Here is a 20,393-nt window from a genome sequence, read left to right on the forward strand (position 1 = left end):
TTTAGATAAATGTGGCCTCATTCCAATATATTCTATTTTTCCTTTTATCCAATTGAAAACCTACCACAAGTTTTTTCCTGTAGGCTGTCAGACATAGTGCAAATATTTCATATACCATAGTGGGCTTATTAAATTGGCACCAATTTTAGCCTTTGGGTTAGTTTACTTCATGATTTTAAAAGCTTTTCCCTTCCCTTTCTTATTACAGAATACACAATACAGATGTTGCAGTTTTCAAAGCCTAATGTTAATGATATCTCCCAATCCATATGGTGGTACTTGTAAATACACAAATTGGAGATTATAGATCATATTGTAGGAATGAAGGTGCATTTGGGAAATGTGTTGTTGATGAGTAGTTTTTATTTAAAAGTCTTCAAATATATAAGCCTTTTAAAATTTGATGACTCTAATGTTTAATTTATGTCCATGCTCTCTGCTTGTCATAATAAAATAAGTAGGGAAAAAGCAGTTTATAAACATTTGAAATTTTAAAGTCCTTTTTTATATATAAGATTGCTTTCAGCTATCTAAGCTTTATATATATTCAATCTTTATTTTTATTGAGAGTTCTATATGTGAGACATTATTTTTATTATGATTATATAGACAAGGAAAATCAGGTAAACCTCCCAGAAACTTAGACCTTGTGAATATTGAAAAAGGGTTTCAAACCTAGATCCAATGAATCTGGAGTCCATACCCTTACTCATTATACCACTGGTGATTTAGATAACAGTAATAAATAGAAGAAGTGGGAAGTAAATGCATTAAAGTAGAAAGTTGTGCCCATCAATAAAAACTGGATTAAAAATACAATGTACAAAGTACTAAGAAAATACAAAACAAGCTTAAGAATAATAAAAATATGGCAACTCACAACAAAAGCATTAAAATTTATTTGAATAAGAGCACAGAAAGGAAATATACTGTAAAGACAATAAAGGTTTTTTTTTTAAAGTTTAATAAAGTAGGAATATGAAGTATGAGTCTTACACATTGATCTAATTCAGAAACAAAATGACACAATTCTCTCCCTGCCTCCTTCATTCGCTCACACATGATGCCTTCCCTGGGCCTTTCAGACTATAGGCACTAATGTAGGCACTGGAGGTGAAAACCAGACCCAGTCCCCTACTCGCACTGAAATTGTGTTGTCAGTCAAGGGGATAGATAATAAGCATATCCATTAAGTAAGGTATGGTACACTACATACATACTGTGAGGAAGAATAAAGCAGAAGTGAGGAGTGCTGAGAGATTGCAGTTTTGAATAGGATGATTACAGAACCTCTTCCCAAGTGGGTTATACTGGAGATGTAATTTCCCTCCACCAGGAATGGGGCTAAACTCCTCCTAGAAAAGCACAGACACCAATGTGACTAAAGCTGCAAAGAGGTTGTATTAGGATCCTGTGGCTGCAGTAACAGACTGTCACAAACAGGTTGGCTTAGAACGCCAGAAATTCATTCCCTCACAGTTCTGGAGACCTGAAACTCAAGGTGTTGGTCAAACTCCCTGTGGAGACTATAGTGGAAACTCCACTCTCTGACTTATTCAGATTCTGGTGGCAGCACCCTTTCTTTGGCTGATAGCCACATCATTCAGTCTCTTCCTCTTACCACTGAATGCTTGTTTTTCATGGGTTTTTCTCAAAACTCCCTCTCCCTTTTCTCTATAAGAATACATAGAATTGCTTTTGTAGCCAATTATTTTGTATCACATAATTCAGGCTAAACAGATGCTCTCTCTCTTTAGTCTTGTAATTCATAGGACTGAGGGATGTGAGGTGGATATCTTTGGAATGTCATTTTTCATCTTCCCACAGAGGCCAATATGACTAAAAGCAGAATAAGTGAAAACAGGAGTGGCTGGGGAAGGGAGGAGCAGTTGTAGATTCCTAAATGACCTCGTTTTTATTTAGTGAGATAGAGCCACTGGGTGATTTTGACAGCTCACTGACATCATTTGACTAACATTTTTGAAGATATTTTTATTTTTATTTTATTATTTTATATGTTGACATGAGAACAGATAAAGGAAGACGAGTAGAAGCAGATGGTTAGGAGCTCTATTGCAATGACCTGGGTGATAGATACATGCTGTATTCCAGGAAGTTGGGATGTAGCAGAAAGAATGAAACTGGTTGCATCCTAGATCTTGTTTGAAGGAAATGTTGACTTCTTAAGGTCTCTGGTTGTACTTTGAACCTGGCGGTACCATTTGTAGGAAGTCCCTGAAAGCATTCATGTCTGGGAAAATATCTTCTACATGGAGAATAGCAAGATCAGAGAGGCTTTTGGTTTTTTCCCAGTGGTGTGAGAAAGCCAAACTCTTTTTCTAACAGTTTATGTGAAGACTCTTGAACACAAATCCAGAAACTGAGATATCACTGGAGAAGCTACTTGGAAGCATGAACTCAATCGGGTCTGTAGATTGAAGGAGTAAATAAATGTTAGCCTTGAGTGCATGTAACAGATTCAGAAGTCCAAGTCATTTGTGAAAAAACATTGTTTTTAAAATTCAATGAGTTTAAGGAATAGAGTTGGACATGCCCTAAGTAATAAACAGAGAGCATCTTCTGGACATTTCAAAACACTGTTGGAGCATGAAATGAATGCTATAGAGAAAAGCTGCAAACTGGTGGCATGTTGGTGAAATTTGTTACTTTTGTACCACAAGAAAGTGTTTGAAATTCTATATGTTGTCAACATTTAAAAATTGGGCATTTCCATGTAAAAATCAGTTCTCATGTAAAAGTGTATATTTCCAGAAATTGAGCAACCGTAGCCCATGTTCCTCCATAGCACTAATTGTTGGGGTCTTTGAAAGTGCCTCCTCTTCCACTGTTCCCTCCTGCTTTCTTTTCTTTGATGCACTTGGCTGGAGCTCTCTCTCCTCTCCTGTTTTAATCTGCCTGATTAGTAAAACCCTCAGTAAGATCCCTTCCTCTTGACGAGAATTTGATTCACTTCTTACCTTTGTTATGTGCCTCATTTCTAGGATCTCAAAACCCACTATTTTTTCAATTTATTTCCTCATTAAGTGGAGCTTATTTGTAGTAACTGCAGAATCAACAATGTTTGGAGGATACACAGTACTACCTAACAACTTTTTCACTTCTGACACCGAGTTCAAGTTTGAAAGCTCCCCATAATAACCCTCAGTTTTGACTATTTGCTAGAGAAACTCATAAAACTCATTGAAAGCTATTTACATATTATGGTTTACTGCATGGAAAGGATACAGGTTAAAATCAATCAAAGAAAGGAGCTTATAGGAAAATATCAAACACAGAACCTTCTTGTCTTCTCCTTACAGGGTCAGGATGCAAATTTTACTGGTAGTGATGTATGATAACCTGTCTGGAGAACTGCCAGCCACAGAAGTTCACTGAGCCTTGGTGTTGTTTTTATTGGGGTTCCATTATCCAGGCATGATTGATGGATAGATTGTACATATTTTTGATCTCAGTCTCTAGGTTTACTGATATTGTGTGACCTCAAACTCTCAGCCCAAATTGCATTATTTGTCTTTCTGCTGTGGCTAGCTCCACCCTAAACCACATCTTTACACTGCTGGGTGACTCAAGGTCCCCAGGTAAACAAAGACATGTCTAACAGGCATAAAATTCCAAGGCTCCAGATATTACCTTCCAAAAGTTGAAGGCAAAGGCCAGACAATCTCTCTGGGCAAGGCTAAATTCTTTATTACACAGTATTCTACAGTAACTTTTTAAGGATGGTATTTGTGAGACAAAAACATATAGAGAAAATCATTAAAATGTATAATGATTGCTAATTTGACACAGTAAAGAATTCCATATTCTCTTTCCACCCAGTTCAAACCAACATGCATTTTTCACTCTGAGCTCATTACTCAAGATTTTAATCATGTTTAAAAAAATTGGATACTGTATTGACTCTTGATCAATTATAAATAACTTGCTTTTACTCTCTCATGCTTTTAGAATTTTTCTGCATTCCTAGTACTCTGAAATTTCATGATTATGAGCCTTCAAGCGAATCTTTTCATTCATTATATTAGGATTTAGATTTTTCAAATTCATATCTTCAAATTCTTAAATTCTGAAACACTTGTATTATTTCCTTGATAATTCTGACTCTTTCATATTTGTGGTTTTCCTTTTATGAAACTCCAGTTACTCAAGCAATGAGTCCATTATCTACGGTTACCATTTTCTTTTATGTTTTTTATAATTTTTGAGCTTTTATTTTTGGAGGTTTTAATTCAATTTCTACATAGGGAGTATTTTTAAAAAATTTTACTCTCTATCATAGTTTGATTTCAAGAGTGTTTTATTTACAGGCTGAATATTCCTTTTCTAGCATCCTGGTTTTGTTTTACTGTCTTCTCTTAATATTTAAAAATATTAAATCCATACATTTTGAAGCTTTGTGTTGTTATTTCCATTATCTTTTAAGGTTTTTGTGTCTGGTGTTTGTTTTGTTCTGAATGTTCTTCAAAGTCAGGCACTTTTATGGTTTATTCAAATTTACTATTAAGACTTTAAAATGGTTTTTGGCAGATTTGTGTGTCTAGGTGCTTGGTTATGTATGGGTCTCCTGCAAGGATAATCATAGGGGAATGTTGCTTTTTTGTGAAGAAAATTCTACTTGTCAACTTTTCATTGGCTTTTCTCTTGAGAAGATTGTCTGGGAGGAAGGTCAGCAAACTCTTAGTAAGAATATAGGCTTTCCTATTAGCACTGGGGTTAGAGAAAGGGCATCAATGTGAGGGAATGAACTAAAATTCAACACAAATATTTTAATATTTTTTGGAGGAAAATATTTACTTCCATTCTCAATAGTACAGAGAATCTCCTAGATCAGAAATAGTGTGGTTCAGTATTTCCAGGGAGTAAACACTAGTCTTTCACCAAAGTGTAAAAGATGAAATTGCCTGTGTGCTTGCATTGAGGAGAGATCTGTGAGGATGAACTGCTTGCTCTATAAACTTTCCAGTAATCAGTCCTGTATTCAGTCCCAGACAGACTGCTTGTGAGTTGCCTGATTTCTCCAAATCCTGATCTACCTATAACTCTGTGAGGTGCATTTGCTGACTTGAGCTGTCCTCTCATTGCAGCCTTGGTTTCAGTTTTTCTCATGTACCAAGTTTAATCATCCATTAGCTCTTCAGCTTACAAAATGTAGTTGAGAGCTCTTGTATGCTACAGTATTCTATCTTGTTCTCTTTTCTATTGTAATTTTGCTCTAGTGTTTTAACTATTTCATTTCCATGTGATTAATGGCATTTCAGCAGACTGCATAGAACTCTCTGTATTCAGCTTCCCATGCAAGGCCATAAATCTAAATTAACCATGGGCCAGCACAATAGATATTTCTAAGTAAATTGTGAACATTGTATTGCTACCTCTGATTGACTCTTTCTATCCACAAAATAGATTAATAAATCACATTTTAATTATGTACTGTAGGATTGTATAAGTAGTAAGAAATAATAAAGTAATGGTAGGCTTATTCTGGATAATTTGGGGTTATTAATTTTAGAGGTAACTAAGCATATATAATTGTTTCAGAGGATCACACATATCTCTTTCTACACATTCAGTTATATATACACTCAACTAATTGCTATTAAAATAATATTTATTGAGTGCTTTGAATGATTGGGGCCTTGATCTACATATTCTGAGTTGCAGAGACTAATAAAATATAATTTTCTGCCTCCAAGGAGATCAGAGTTTAGCAGGGTTGCTACATGTGTATAAGCAATTTGGACACTTAAGAGTTCAGATATCAAAACACTTTCTAGTTCAGAACACTGCAGAGAAGCAGAAAGTAAGCGATTCAAAGATTTCATAAACTAAAATAATTTTCATGTGGTTCACAAACTAAAGTTTGAATACTATATTTATAGTTCATTATATACTCTTACATGGATTGTATTTGCACACACTACGGACTTAAGTAATATGCTTTCTTGGAACATATAATATTTAAAGTAATAACAAATGTAGACTACAGCTAAGAAGATAGGAAAGTGGCATTGGGCTGAAATAAAATCTAGCTCTGAAGGATTATGTACAACAAACAGTAGTTACACAAGTAGTGCCAGTGTAGTTAACAGCCAGCTATAAATCCCAGTTCTACTACCTATTATCAAGTTAGCCTTGAAAAAGTCAAGAGCTCTCTTGTTTTTAGTTTCTTGATTTGTGAAACTAGGAAGAAGAATGTGTTGATCTTCTAGGGTTTTTGGAAGAATTTAATAAAAGCACATATGTATAACATAGTGACATTAATAAAAGCACAATTAGTGCTAATTAAGTACATTATTATTAAAAGAACACAAATGATGTGTAATTTCAATGTACTTGAAAATAATTCAGCATGACTTCCTTCAACTCAACTCGAGCATTGCACTTGTCAGCTTTACATCATGAAATACCTAAAGTAATTAACTTTTGAAGAGAGAGGTCTTATTTAGTTCATGGTTTTGGAGATTCCAGTCCATGACTGGGTGCAACCATCTATTTGGGCCTTGAGTGGGAGTGCTAGATGGCAATGGTGAAGAGTAACATGGAGCAGCAAACTGCTCTTATCATTAGCCAAGAAACAAAGACAGAAAGGGACCAGGTCCTACAATCCCCTTCAGGACATGTTCCCAGGGACCCAAGGACTTCCTACAAAGCCCCACCTCCAAAATATTCCACCATACTTCCAGGTTCCTCCATATCCCAGTAGCACCACAAAGCTTTTAACACATAGCCCTTTGGGGGATATTCATCAAATTGCAACAAATATGAAACAATATCTGAGAAGCATATAATATAAGGTTTAACCCAGGAAAGTGAAACTTCTCTAAGTTTTCAAAAATTGATGCCTTCGTTATAAGGGACTCTTTACATGTTTATGAGATGGTTGAAAAGCTGAACAGAAAGAACAACACTGAGGCAATCCAGAGGGCAGAAATCACAGAAAATCCCTACCTCTGCCATGCTGGAAAGACTCAAGAAGGATATCCAGAACTACTGAAATTGAGAAGCTCAAGTTGCTCAGAAAGGGCTAACCACATGGAACACAGGAACACAGGGAAAGTGAGATGCACCTTTAGCTTTCCCTTCACATCTCAGTTCCCCACTTGTGCCTCCCATTGACTGAATACAGCTGAAACTTACTGACCTCAGAATCTGGAAATTCAGTCTCTAGATCATCCGCTCCACATTAAAGAGCAAGGCAAGAAGCAGTAAGGAATAGATTTGTGGACAAACAGGGACAGGACCAGAAGAGACACTCACAGCACATTCAGGTTGTACAACTTAAACAGACAGTTATTGAAAATAGTAAACATTTTGACTGACAACCAATTTTAAATTATGCAAGAATCATGGCAAAATAAAATATTCTATTAAACTTCTAGAGAGCTAAATATCTATGTACATGTGTGTATGTATAGAGATTGAGAAAGAGAGAGAGAGAGAACTTCCAAGAAACTCTTCATACTCACCTGAAAATATTCTTTCTGTACTGCTATCACACATATCTTTATTATTGTGTCCCAAGTCCTTGCCTTTCATTCATTATTTTTCCATTAATGCAATAAAAACTCCTTGTACGTTTATTGTATATCACAAATTAAGTTTGTCCCTATGGACTCAGTATGAGTATATTGGCTCAGTTCCCAGGGACCCCCCAAGCTTTGTGTGAACATACTCTTCTGAGTCTTTATCTCTTCTCTAATTTTTTTTTTGATTTAAGTTAATGCTCTAGAGAGCTGAAATCACTTCTCATTCATTTTGTTACAACATTTTCTGAAAACTATCTGCAATATAGCAGATGTTTAATAACCACTTGTTAAATTGAATTGAGTAACTTCAAAAGACTCTCTTTTTGGGTCCTGTGTTCAAAATTGCAAGAGAATAAAAGATGATGCAGTAAAAACAGTGATAGTTCTTGGAAGGTAGGAAAAACAAATTTGAAAGTAGTATAAATAGTAAAAATGATTAGGATGCTATATGCATATGTAACAAATCACCCAGGTAAATATAATTATTATGTATAATAAAAATATACCAATAATTAAAAAGTAGCATAACTACTCTATATTACAAAAGTATTTTAATAGAATTCCTCAATGGGAAATTCTACAATTTGTGTATATTTTGCTATGAAAATGTAAGTGAATTTTTTTCTTATATTGAGAGTAAATAGGCCATTTGTTATCTAAACTTTGACTTTTGTTGCCCTTTTCCAGTCATTTTTAACTCATTCCATATTAAGTATAACAATGCAAACTAATCAGATTAGCAATTAACATCCCTAGGTTTGGAGAAGTTTTTTTCAAGTATGAATCATCAGAAGCGAGTTCTAGGTATGGACTTACTCTGGATGATATTGCTCTAACACTGAATGCTGGGCCAGATTCAGTGAATCTGTGTGACTAGAGAAAGTATTTATTTTCTTTCTCATTAATTCTGCAGGTCTTTCTGAAAAGAAACTCTAGTAATGAGGGACAGATGCTGTTTCTTTCACATAAATTGGTTTATTCTGTTTGTGAAGATAGTCTCATTTTAGGGAATGTATATTAATGTCTTAATGCATATATTAATCAGTTTTGCATCACTTGGGCACAATACCTGACACCCACAATTTAAACAAGGAGGAGTTTAATTTCATTCACCATTTCAGAGGTTTACCATCCAGGATCAGCAGGATGCAAGGCAAGAGCTTCCATGGCAGAAGCAGGGTATGGTGGGGCAAAGATGTTTAATTCATGGTGGCCATGAAGCAAAACAAGGGAACAGAACCCAAGAGGAAAGGACAAGAGATCCAATATAGTATCCAAGGTTATGCCACCATGTCCCACTGAGATGCATTGTCTCAGTTACTTTTCTCATTGCTAAAACAAAATATTCAACATCTAAAGTTAAAGAAACAAAGGTATATTTAGCTCACAGACTGTGGAAGTTTTAGTTCATAGTTGGCTGGCTCCAAGACAGGGTGATATGACAGAGGGGCATGGCAGAGGAGAAACAGTTCATGGCAGGCAGAAGGCAGCAAGCAGCAAACTACAAGGAACAATAGCAGACTTTTTCTTTATATTCGATCTAGGCTACCCCAAATCAACCAGTGGACTAATTTAGTAACCACACACCCTTAATCCCAGCATCACACACTCTAGATCCAACCACCACTGAAAAACACTCACCTATGACTGCATGAGCTATTACAGGGACTTCTAGACACAAGCCATAACATGTATTTATAAGTGACATCCACCAGTCCCCTAGGAGCCTCCCAAGACAATCAAGTTAACATTATAGAGCTAATTGTCACATACCACTCATGTCAACTTGACATCCAAACACATCTCCTTAAACTATACTTAATCTCCAAATAAAGAAAATAGGAAGTTCACAGTTCTGCCTAAGGTATTACCTCTGTTTTGCATACAATTGGAAACATAACAATCCTTTTCCCAGCATTTTTCAAAAGTCCAAATCAAAATCTTCTCTGGGACTCAAGGAAAACTCTTAGCTGTGAACATCTGTGAAAATCAAAACAAGTTACATAATCCCAAGGTAAAATGGCACATGGTAAGCATTCCTATTTCAAAATGAAGGAATAAGGGAATAGAAAAAAAAATCAAATGAAAGCAAGGTGGAAAACTAGTGGATAAACATTAAGTCCAGCATGTTCAAATCTGGCATTTGGAGTACATGGTAGTAAGACATGACTCCATAAGGTGTAGATGGCCACATTACTTTGTGCTATCTTGGCCTGGGTCAGCTAGTGACCAGAAGTTTTTCTTAGCAGACATTCCACATTCCTGGCATCTCTGACTTCCTAGATGATCACTGTTCCTTCAACTTCGTTTTCAAAGTTTTGTACATTCTTCTCTCAGTGGCTCCTGGGCTGGCTTCCTAAGCCTTCCTTTGAAATCAGGAAGGCTTCCTGAACCCACAACTCTTCTGTTCTGCATGCTGAGAAAACCAGCACTTTGTGGATAATGCCAAGTCAGCTGTCCACAGGAGTAGCATCCAGGACATTTGGATGGCATAGGGTAAGCATTCCTAATCTCAGCTTTCCTCAAAGTCTCAAATCATGACAGATTATAGACACATTTTTTTTTTCCAGAGTGTAATATGCTTGCCTTCTAGTCCATTTCTCAAAAATTCCTTGTTCTCAACTGAAATGTCCCTTTACCATCTGTGTTCCTATTAGCATAACGATCTTCTGAGCTCTAATCAGAATCACCTACAGGTACTACTTATAGTCTTCTAGGCATTCTCCAGCCTTATTCTCCAAATTTTTCCAACTTCCTCCTGCAAACCATTTCCAAAGCTGATAAACCACATGGTAAGGTACAGTCACATCAACTACCCCACTTTTCTGGTAACAATTTTTAGTATTAGATTTTTATCACTGGGACACAATACCTGACGTCCGCAGCTTAAAAAAATAGAAATTAATTTGCTTCACAGTTTCAGAGGTTTTCAGTCAGGGTTGGTAGCTTGCAAGGTAGGAATATCATGCCTAAAGGATATGGTAGAGCAAAGCTACTTAGTTCATGATGTCCATGAAGCAGAATAGGGGAGCAGCTCACAGGAGGATGGGAGGAGGGACCAGATATCATAATCAAGGTCATGCCTTTATGGCCCACCCAGACACATCCAGAAATGTGCTCCAATAGTCCTCTGAACAGCTCTCAAGCCAATCAATAAAAGTTTAACCATTGTAGGGATAGAGACTGGGAGGCAGGGAGAGATGAGGGACCCCCACCCCAGGAGTTCAGATAGCTGGCAGAACAGGCTTAACCACCCATGAAAAGCTGACAGTCTGTGGTTGCACCTCCTTTTCACGCTGTACCCTGCAAAGCTTGGTTTGTTTAGATCAAAAGGAAAAAGAACCTTGGCCCTAAGATGTAAAAGCCCCCGCCCCCCGCCCCTGAAAAGACTCTCCCCTGTTGTCCCTAGTAACAAGCTAAGTTAATCATTAACCAATCAAGTAGGGGCACCCTCAGCCCAGAGGCAAGATAGGCTCCCACTACTATAGAACCAGCATCTTGAGCCCCGTTCAACAGTGACTCCTTTTCCGGCCCCCCTGCCTTTCTGAGAGAAGGCAGCTGTACTCTTGTAGGTTTGCTGAATAAAAGTACAACTTTGTTTCTATGCTTTCAGTCTCTATCTGATTCTTCCACAACCTTCTGCGTCTTGGGGAGAGTCAGGCCTGGGACTGCGGGGACTCTCTACCTGTCTCCCCCCGCGACACAGTCACAATACAAAACAAACAAACAAAAACCCCAAAACTACAAGAAACACTGGAATTTTTGACCTCTCTTAAAATAAGATCTGAACCAGATTGCTTTAAGTGCACTCTTTATGGGACAGTGGGGTTGTAAGCACTTTGTAAATTTCTCCCCAGTGTTATCCGTTGTAGGATAAACTATTCAGGAGACATTGCAACTCCTACTTGCCTCAGTGACTGTAATTAACAAGAAGAGATACAAACCATCCTTAAGGCCTGTACATCTTTCAACACCTTCTCTGCTCTTTGTTTCTGGTATTTTTTTTCAAGTAGCTCACAGTCTACAGGTAGCACCGAGAGAGACTGAGCAGTACACAGTGGGGGATTGTTTAAAGTTCTTTTTACCTTTTACAAGTATATAGCTGACTGTGCATTTTTGAAAAGGTCTTAAATTGGTAACTGGCAAAGTTATATATAAAATAGTAAGACTTTGATGTTCTTGTTTTCTTCCTTCTGAAGTCTGCAGTGGCAGTGAAAGATCATGTGGATTGAATGACCTTCCCAAGGGTAACTTTTATTAGGAACCAAATGAGTCTTGCCTTCCACAGATGTTTTTTCAAGACTGTATGTGCAGGTAACTCCAGAGGCAAACTTTCTCTAAATAGACATTCCTTTGTGGCCACATACTCATATTTCTTGTCAAATGAAACCAGTGAAAAGTGGCTTAAAAGATCAGCACCTCTTTGGAATGAAATAACATTCTTTTAATTATATCAAATAAAAATAAAATGCTGTGGTCATTAATTAATGGTTACAAGTATTTTATATATTGAAATCAGTGTAAATGTATAGCTTATATAATTCTTCATAGTGTTTTGTTTTAAAAGAAAACATAAAGCAACCATGTGATCTTAACTATAAAATGAATCAGCCATTTATTGTTTGAGAATTAAAATTTATAATGAATAGGTATTTGTGGACAACTTAAGAGAAATTTCTATGTCCTAAAATTTGTTCTGCATTTTTATTTCTGCCCTAGGCTTTCTCCTGACTTTGTACTTTAAGACACTAGTTACTGTTTCTTTGAGAGGTGAACCTCTACCTGTCTCATCTATCTTTCTTTTTCTTGCTCCAGCAATAGTGTGAACCAACACCTTCTTTGAATAGTTTCCCTGAGAACAATCGATAACTTTTACAATAATTTAACGAAGATTTGAAAATGAAGAACAGGAAGCCCAGTCTAGAAAGACTCACATACCACCTTCAATTGGTTGCCACAGGAATAAGGGGAACTCAAAGCAAGATGCATCTACGTAGGATCTCGAGAGGACAATTGAAAAAAAAAAAAAAACACTCCAGGTTGGTTGAAAAATAGTTTTCTTTTGCAGTCACACAAAATATAGCTTTGCCAGCTTGCTGCTTTTTATTGGCTGTTTTGGCCTCCTTTAGACGAAGCCTCAGGGATTTTCATTTCAACCACAGCTGACTAAGACAAGGCGCATCACTGTGCCAAACCCATTTACAATTTTTTTTTCTGCACTGCTAAAACCAATAGAAAAAAATTGGGGCTGGAATAGATACTGATTTTATGTGAGAAAATTACCAAACTCTAAAGAAAAAAAAAATCTTCAAATAATTATTAAGTTATTTCCATGGCTTTATCAATTGAAAACACATTCATATCGCCTTGTTGCCACTTAGTCTTAATTGCAGGTTTTCTACTACTTATTAAAATATGTAAAAATGATCTATATGAACATTAACTTCTGCACCTTTAGTCTAACTTATAAGGATACAAGTATAAGAAATTTACACCTAATGATTTATAGTTAGTTGCTGGTCCATAGTTGTATATTTCTATTCCCAAAAAATGTTCTTTATTTCTGAAAATAGTTCAGCAATAGTCATAGAGTCAAGAAGGAAATGTTATGGTACAAAATATAAAAAAATCATTCTTTGTTTAAATATAACAGTATAAAAATAAGATTACATATATATATATATAAACTTGCAATTTATAATTTATTTTACATACTCCCAAATATATCTATGCTCATAATGCTGGGAGATTGAATGTTTAAAACTAGTGTGTATATTTCCAGAATCTGTGTTATAGTTTGAAGTTTATCTTAGTGACTTTTTCCATAATGCATTTGGGGTGATTTGTAATAATTAATTTTACTGATATAGAGTATACACATTTTTGACATGTAAAAATAATTTAAATAAAGTAAATGTAGCAGTTTTATTACATATTGTTCTTAAATTTTTCTTTGGTTGCCATTTAAGAAGGGCTGGGGATATAGGTTAATGGTAGAGTGTTTGCCTGGCCTATGTAAAGTTCTGAGTTTGATCTCCAGTACTGTCAAAAAAACCCATTTAATTATTAAAAATTAAACAAATAGATTGACTTTGATTGTACAAACAAAATTCCAACAGAATTTAGCAGCCTATCTATCATAGAATTTCAAAGAAAATTATGTGGTCATTTTCTCTCTGAATTAAATATGCTTTCATGATTACCTCCATAGGTCATTTTGAGGAAAAAGTTAGGCTCCAATTCAGATTTATAATCCCTTGTGTCTTTCAGACAGAGCCATCAGATACCTAAGACCTAAAAGACATTTAAAAATTCATTTGACTCTTCACAACATTAATTTCCAAGCTAGTGTTTTACCTTGGAAATTATTTAATAAAAGTTATGTACAATTATCTAAAATGAATTGGGTGCCTACAATGCACATCACATACCCATGTCATTTCAACCCACAAAGTGCACATTGAACAAATGGCAAGAGTAATCAAAACTTTCTTGGATCCTGCCCAATTCACAAGTTCATATTTGAGATGAAAATTAATGACTATCCAGCTTTCTGTGCATTGGGGGGAGGGTAATTAGCCATAATTAAGTATATTACTCCCTTTTGCACTAACACTGAGCACTCATCACAAAGTTTTGTATGTGACTGGAAGCAGCAGCTATATGTAAATCAAAGCATACAGTTGTGTGCTCTTTGAGATTTCTCTCTCTGCATATCTGGAAATCAGTTTCATATATTTTAGTTGGCCAGTATTTTTAAACAGCTGTATTAGCCAATTTTCCCATCACTGGGATCCAATACCTGAAATGGTTTTATTTCCTCAAAGTTTCAGAGGGTTCAGTTCCATGAACAGCTGGCTCTAAGGTCCTGGTAGAGCAAAATTGGTTACTTCACTGTAGCCCAGGAAGCAGAGCAGATTGGAAACACTGTCAAAGAGGAAAGGTCCAGGAACCAGATAGTTCCCAAAGTCACACTCCTACATCCTACCTAAACATATCCAGAAGTGTGCTTTATTAATATACTAGGCATTTCTTAATCTAGGCAATTTGACAGTAACAATGAATGATTAGCAATGAACTGACTCCTTTTCTTTGGTACAAATTTTGATATTAGTTAACTATCTTTCCTACTGGAAAAAGTACCTGACATCTGAAAACTAAAGGAGGAAAGGTTTATTTGGCTCACAGTTGCAGAATTCAGTCCACTTTTGGCTGCCTCGAAGGCAGGAGTATCACAGCTGAGAGGTGTAGTGAAGCAAAGTTGCTCACTTTTTGGTAGCTGCGAAATAAAGCAAACTAAAAATAAGGGCAAAGAGGAAACAGCAAGGAACCAAATATGGTCCCCAATTCACACCCCCATGAACCATCCACACAAACCCAGAAGTATGCTTTACTTATCTACTGTATATTTTTAATCAATTCAAGTTTATAATCGTGATTTAAAGGTGACAATCATTCTAAACATAATTTTCAAACAGTGTACTTTTCATCTAATGTGATAAAAAGTGATAACATTCAATTTAATTCACTCCTAAATGTTTCATTATTATTGTAAATTAATATGATTTCAAATATTCTTCTAATTTTATTTTATAAAAATTAATGTCAATGAATATTTAATATTTAATTTCCTAAACTAATATCATGTGATGTTAGATAATATAATAAATATTGGAAATAAATTTAATGGTTTTAAATGCATTTAATCAATATGTGGTGTATGTCCATGTGTATCTAAAGGTAATACAGCTCTTTAAATGAACCCTAAAAATTTGGATTTCAATCAACATTCAGCATTTTGAAGAAAAGTATTTGTTCAAATAGTTACTATAGATATTCTTTAAAATACATTGTGGGTAGAATGCTTGCCTAGGATGTACAAGGGCCTGTGTGGAATCCTCAGTACTACAAAGCAAACACTGTTTTTAAAAAGGTTGTTGATAAAGTATGATGTGGTTATTCCAAGTAAGAATGTAGAAATTATAACTTTATCCAAGTACACTGATACAATTTCAGGTAGCTTTTGGGTTTTGACTTTATAAAAGAAGCATGTATGTGAAACATATCACATGTAATTAGCTTGTAATTGATAAGATATTAAAAATCTCTTTGGGGCCGGGGATTTAGCTCAGTGCTTCCGCCACCTGCCTCACAAGCACAAGGACCCAAGTTCAATCCCCAGTACCCCCCCCAAAAAAATCTCTTAATGATATAATCATTAATGTATAATGATATCATTATTACACTATAATGATTACAATATAATATTGATTATATGTCCTGTTATTTAATGAAAGTTATATGTGTTAGTAGACAACTTCATTGTGATGTGAGCATCATAGCATATAAATGATGGCAAACCTTTTAGAGACCGAATACCCAAACTGCAACCCAAAACCTACTTATTTATCTCAAAGTGCCAACACTGCTAATAAACCCAAGTACTGAAGTTTTAGTTTAGGAAAAACAGTTGTTATCCAATGACCAGCTGCTGTGATGCCGTGGCTCAAGAGCCCACTGCAGCACCCATGCCATAGGTTTGCCAGCACTAGTATACAATTAATTACATATTCTAAGATGCCTACCACGTTGCCAGGTGACACAAACTTTCAGGACCACTGATGTGAAGGGCCGCATGACTGTACCTTCATATATGTATGTATGATTTCATGAAATCATTCAGTGGGAACTGAAAGACAGAGGATTTTAGAACGTAAGTATTTTAACCTGGAAAGAAAAACTATCAGAAAAAAATTATCAAATGTTGAGAAATGCTTGTAACAGTAATCCTTCATCAGCATCTCTTCTGTCAATTGAATTTTTTAATATTATTATTTTTTAGTTTCCTAGAACCCTTTAGGATTCTTTGAAATTTAACTAATTTTTTCCTCTGATCAGCTTCTGTTTTAAAATATTCATTAGAAACTAAAAACTGAACTTCATGGGAAGAATGCCAAACAACTGGGCACAGAAAGGAATAGAGGAAAATCACCCTATATTCAGCAGAATACTATTTTAGGACAGAGGATTTGGGAAAACCTTGGGTCCAGTTGAAATTGCATGGAGGATTAAAATGGCAATAAGTGGATATAATTAAGCAAGCTGGAATTGGTTCAGAAAATCAAGGCCAAGTGCTCTTTTAATTATTCAGTTAATGGCCTTGTCCAAGCCAAAATAGCTACCCTACACTGAGGCTGGCAGCCTGTTTTTCAGAACTATACCCTCATTTGTGCACTTTAAAACCACCCAGGAGTTAATTGCTTATCTAATGCTTTCATTTTTGCGTTGAGATTCCAGTTTCACTGGTGAAGTTAGTACATGTTTAGGTCATTCTTGGGAATTGGGGAATTTTTTGAACAGTATGTAAACCAATTCTGTTTCGTTGAAATGGTTTATACATACAGATCCTTGAGCATGGAATCTCCCTCCATCTCAAGGGTGTGTCTAGCCTTAAAATTTAAACAATGGCAGTATTTCACCAGAAGGAGTCCCGAACAGATGGTACACATCATTATTATTTCTTTTTAAGTCCCCCAATGACATGTCATGATAATGTTAACTCTTCATAACTTTTCCACCTCATTCAGATGATCCCAAATATGTGTGGGTCCAATTTCTAGTCTATTTGCTGCGTTTTCACAGTTTATTTTTATGCCTTAATATTCTGAAACCTGAAATTTTTCCACTTACTCAGATACTTTCTTTTTAAAACTTACATGAATTAAGAAATGCTCCCACTTTCTTTCAAGTCACTAATGCTCCAAAACTTTAAGGAAACTCATAGAAATTTTACTTAAGCCCAAGAGTACAAACAAATGTGAGTTGAGTGTAGACCCCTCCATGGAATCGCAAGAAGTGTAAGGTAGTTTGTTTCTACTTCCCCTTATTATTGCACTGGCACTGATTGGGCGGATGCAAAGACAGTTTTTAATTCTTCAGTTGCATTTCTCCTTCCCTCTAGCATTGCCTTCTCTCTCTTTCCTACAGTCTGTCTGTAACTTCTACTACCAGCACAGGATGATATTTCTACATTTACTAAAATAATTTTGCTATTCCTAAAATATAAACACTAAAGTACAGAACTATAATTAGAATCTTACTGCTAACACAACTAGGAAAGCTAAAATCTATTATTATTAACAGGTTGCTTTATTATGGGCTAAGTTATTTAATTCACATAAAAGAGATTTCTTTAAAGGATTAAAATATCTATTTTATGCATTTTTCTTCCTTTAATTGACTTTAAGTATGATGGGATCTGTAAATATCTAGACAGATCAAAAACAATAATAATAGGGATATGCTCTTCCTTTATGGGTTCAAAATTTTAAAAGATCATTGATAAATTGCAGTGTTTCAAACTACAGTGACAAAATGGTGAGGCTTTAAAAACAAATTATATTCACAAAAAATTTCCTTGATCTGTTTTATTCTGAGAAAAACATGCTTAGTTATTTTTACCTACTTTATTTCTCCTAATGTTCAGAAGGACACTTTGAATGAGAAAATCGAATTTTGAAGTTAAGGAAAATGATACTCAAATGACATAATATGTTTTATAAATAGTAGAATCAGAATATAACAAGATGCTATTATCATTCCAAAGAGAAAAATATCAGCTGCTTTGATTTACTTTTGGAAGTTGAACTAGGAGTTATTCTATAATATAAAGACAAATTTTGGATCTATATAGAAAAGTACAAAATGAAGAGCTGTGGTCAATAAAATAAGAGATAATGTCAAGAGATATGATTTTTAAAAAAATAAAATCTTCATAATTGGCTATGTTAGCTGACTCCAATATTTCCTAAATATTTGTAAAAGCTTTTTCCATATTATATCATGAGTGAGTCAATTTTTTTTAATTGGTACATTTTAGATATACAAAATGATGACATTCATCGTAGGGAGTTTGTACCTTTACATAATATATCATGGTTCTTATTTTTCCCCTTCCCCTGCCCTCTGCTCAACCCCTCCAACTCTCCCTATTTACAAAGACTTTGTTTCCATTTTTTCCTTTTCTCATATTTATTCCTTTCCCTTCTTTCCTTTCCTGTACCCCTTCCACTTCCCCTTCCCTTTTGGACTTTTTCTTCCTAGTTCATATGAATGAGTCAAGTTTTGAATTTTTCAACCCAGTAGAAAATATCAGAGGATTTGGAGAAGAAAAGATGATGTCTAAATTTTTCAAATTTCTTTTCTATATCTAGAGCTACAAAATTAGTATCTCAAAATGTATGCACAAAGAGCATGGCTTTTATTTTATTAAATGTTAATCAACAATTTTCCAGTCATCCTTTGACAGTGATGATAGACATTTAGCTTACTCCAGAGATACTATGTTTCTGACAGAATGAAGATGAATAAAAAAAAAAAACCAGGAGAATTTGGAGTTTAATTTTCCAATATGTGCTTTAAATTGTTTTTGCTTTAGTTAGAATATCTCCATTCCAATTTTTCTATTTACATTTTTTTAAAAAAAACAAAGATGGCTGACATGTTCAGGAAAGTCTGCTCAGCTGCTGCCAAGGGCCTCAGTGGGCTAAGCATCTGGGGATGGGCTGTTAATCTGCTTCCTGGGGCCAGAAGAATTACTTCCTGAAAGCCTCGGAGAGTCTAGCCACTCAGGAAAGGATCTTTGGCTGCTTCCTGATGTCATGGTTGGGTGGAAGAGGCCTCTTCTCTGCTTCCTGGGACACAGTGTGTTCAGTGGGTCAACCCCTAGTCAGGGGAGGTTCCCAGCTCTGTCCCAGGCTGAGGGTGGGTTTGTGAGGACATCTGGTAGGTTCCCATGACAAGAGGAGCCAATCACATGCTTCTGTGACTGAGAAAGCAGATTGGGCCACCAGACTGTTTTCCAGGGGCTTCCTCTGCAGGCTGAGCTGCTCTGGATGAGCCATTCAAGTGCTTTAAGACCATGGGAAGCCTCACAGCTAGTCTGTCAGTTCTGGAGGCCTAATGCCCCCTTTTTCAAGGAATCCCAGCTGGGAAGAGGTATCATGATGGCACTGTGCAGCAGAAGGCTGGTGTGGGGAGGTTACAATGTATGCTGCCTTTTCTCTGGGGTGATGCAGCGGGGTGGTAAGTGGGTAGCTCCATGGCTCCATGAACTGGGCTCAGGTATCAGGAGGACTGCAGGGTTCTCCAGGAGACACCTCAGGTGTCTGAGGTGTGAGCAGGGACTGCTGGGGGCCTCCGTTTCCCCTCTTGCCACTGAACAAAGTGCCTTGGTGCAGGGTTGATCTCCAGAGAAAGGGCAGTAGATTATATGGTAGAGCCCTTCTTTATATGGCCACCATGAGTCTCCCTTCAGTGTCTCTGTTACATTCTCATTGTTCTCAGGCACCCTGCCTCTAACACTCCAGAGAAACAGCCATTACTCTGTTTTATTCCTTTGTTGTGAAGGGATGTGTGCCAATGCTCTTTAGTCAGCCACCTTGCTGATGTCACCCTGCCCTCATAATTCCCTTATTTGTTAAATCAGTAATCAGAGAAAGCTTTAATTGGACCAACACAGGTTTCTATAAATTTGAAAATCTCCATTTTCTAAAGCTAAAATCAAATTGATGTACAGTTTTAAAAATTCAGTCTCATGGGGCTGGGGATTTAGCTCAGTGGTTCTGGCAGCTGCTTTGCAACCACAAGGTCCCGAGTTCGAACCCCAGTACGAAAAAAAAAAAAAAAAAGAAAAAAAAATTCAGATTCTGACTATGAAAAATGAAGCTCTGCAAAAACTAATTTTGGGCTTTTAAAAATTTGGATACAAGTATAATGAGCTCATTACTAACCTATTAAAAACTAGATTCACGAACATAAACAGAAATATGAAAACACAAGATTTGG

The 20,393-nt window shown here is 36.0% G+C and overlaps 1 long non-coding RNA gene across 1 annotated transcript in view; it reads left to right on the plus strand.

Annotated features, from left to right (window-relative positions):
- The window catches only part of LOC101704483 (uncharacterized), a 70,718-nt gene that overhangs the window by 40,274 nt on the left and 10,051 nt on the right, over window positions 1–20,393 (plus strand). Inside the window, exons 2-4 of the long non-coding RNA XR_205676.3 lie at window positions 9,885–10,043; window positions 11,747–11,861; window positions 12,363–12,586. This is a non-coding gene — a long non-coding RNA (uncharacterized LOC101704483). The remainder of the gene's footprint in view (window positions 1–9,884; window positions 10,044–11,746; window positions 11,862–12,362; window positions 12,587–20,393) is intronic.

Source organism: Heterocephalus glaber, unplaced genomic scaffold (genome assembly GCF_053883595.1).
Source record: "Heterocephalus glaber isolate CG9 unplaced genomic scaffold, H.glaber_assembly_v1.0 deba00001586, whole genome shotgun sequence".
NCBI classification, from domain to species: Eukaryota; Metazoa; Chordata; class Mammalia; order Rodentia; family Bathyergidae; genus Heterocephalus; species Heterocephalus glaber.